Below are 2500 nucleotides of genomic sequence, written 5' to 3' on the forward strand. Positions count from 1 at the left end.
AGCTTAGTGAGACCCGATATAGATTACGCGATACAGTTTTGGTCTCCCCACCACGCAGAGAAACTTAGTGAGACCCGATATAGATTACGCGATACAGTTTTGGTCTCCCCACCACGCAGAGGAATAAATATGTAATAATTCCACCATACAATAGCTTAGTGAGACCCTATTTAGACTACGCGATACAGTTTTGGTCTCCCCACCACGCAGAGAAACTTAGTCAGACCCTATTTAGATGACGCGATACAGTTTTGGTCTCCCCATCACGCAGAGGACGTCGCTAAATTAGGTGTTCAATGTCGGGCAGCAAAGATGATCACTTCCGCGCGCAACAAACCTTACCACGAAAGGCTTGCATCCCTGAACCCAGTAGCAGCGGGGATCATGTTTCTTAATGGTCCCTCCAAGCGAGAAAAATGAGAAAAAATCATCACTCACGCAAACCATTTCATAATATATATCAACGCATTTGTGATCAGTTTATGCATCATCTGTTTTGGGGGGTTTATATCATGGCACAAATTTGGCCCGTCGCTGCTACACGGTAAAGCCACAAATTTGGCCCGTCGCTGGTACACGGTAAAGCCACAAATTTGGCCCGTCGCTGCTACACGGTAAAGCCACAAATTTGGCCCGTCGCTGGTACACGGTAAAGCCACAAATTTGGCCCGTCGCTGCTACACGGTAAAGCCACAAATTTGGCCCGTCGCTGCTACACGGTAAAGCCACAAATTTGGCCCGTCGCTGCTACACGGTAAAGCCACAAATTTGGCCTGTCGCTGCTACACGGTAAAGCCACAAATTTGGCCCGTCGCTGCTACACGGTAAAGCCACAAATTTGGCCCGTCGCTGCTACACGGTAAAGCCACAGAGTTGGGCAGTCGCTGCTACGGTAAAGCCACAAATTTGGCCCGTCGCTACACGGTAAAGCCACAAATTTGGCCCGTCGCTGCTACACGGTAAAGCCACAAATTTGGCCCGTCGCTGCTACACGGTAAAGCCACAAATTTGGCCCGTCGCTGCTACACGGTAAAGCCACAAATTTGGCCCGTCGCTGGTACACGGTAAAGCCACAAATTTGGCCCATCGCTGCTACACGGTAAAGCCACAAATTTGGCCCGTCGCTGCTACCGGGTTAAAAACAAGCTTGATCGATGGTTCTTTCAACTTAAAATTCGTTCAACTAGAAATGCAAAAATCTTGGTGACTCTGAACGATAAGCTTAATATGATTTCAATTAGATTTAAGGACAGACTACCCGGTGTGGACCATAGGGGCTGTGTGGTCTGAATGTTCATATGTAAATCTTTGAAATTCTCTCTCTCTCTCTCTCTCTCTCTCTCTCTCTCTCTCTCTCTCTCTCTCTCTCTCTCTCTCTCTCTCTCTCTCTCTCTCTCTCTCTCTCTCTCTCTCTCTCTCTCTCAACAGGACACGAGATGAAGAAAGAGCAAAATGAAAAATAAGGAGAGAAAGTAAATGTCGGAGAGAGAGAGAGAGAGAGAGAGAGAGAGAGAGAGAGAGAGAGAGAGAGAGAGAGAGAGAGAGAGAGTGTATTATGAAGTTTGTTTCCCCATAATAATAATAATAATAATAATAATAATAGTAATAATAATGAATATTCTATGGGACTTATTCTACAGGTGCGCGTGGCCTTGGTGCACATCTTCGTCACCTCCTCCATCACCCCGGGGACTCAGAGCAGGTGTGACATCCGGGGTATCACAGTTTGCCTCCCCCAGGTGTTCCCAGGTAAACATTTAGTAGTAGTAGTAGTAGTAGTAGTAGTAGTAGTAATAGTAGTAGTAGTAGTAATGATAACATCCCTCCACCTCCTCCTCTTCTTCTTCCTCCCTTCCCTGCTTAGACCTATCTCCTCCTCCTCCTCCTCCTCCTCCTCCACTTCGCTTCAAGCAATATACTATAACCAGACATACTGACCTATATTCCTCCTCCTCTTCCTCCTCCTCCTCCTCCTCCTCCTCCGCCTCCGCCTCCTCCTCCGCCTCCTCATCTTCAAGTCAGCCTCCTCCATCAACATAACACACACACACACACACACACACACACACACACACACACACACACACACACACACACACACACACACACACACACGAGAGAGAGAGAGAGAGAGAGAGAGAGAGAGAGAGAGAGAGAGAGAGAGAGAGAGAGAGAGAGAGAGAGAGAGAGATTAAAGTAATTTTCTCTAAAAACAGAAATGCGGAAATGACAGATGGTGAGAGAGAGAGAGAGAGAGAGAGAGAGAGAGAGAGAGAGAATGTTACATATTATCATATGCAACAAAAACTTACACATACACGTACACACAGACGTACACGCACATACATACATACGTACAGACAGACAGACACGGATTGGAGAGGGAAAGCGATGCGTGATAAATATATTTTCTCTCTCTCTCTCTCTCTCTCTCTCTCTCTCTCTCTCTCTCTCTCTCTCTCTCTCTCTCTCTCAATTTCGATAACGGATCTCTTTCCAC

This window comes from Eriocheir sinensis, chromosome 32 (assembly GCF_024679095.1).
Source record: "Eriocheir sinensis breed Jianghai 21 chromosome 32, ASM2467909v1, whole genome shotgun sequence".
NCBI classification, from domain to species: domain Eukaryota; kingdom Metazoa; phylum Arthropoda; class Malacostraca; order Decapoda; family Varunidae; genus Eriocheir; species Eriocheir sinensis.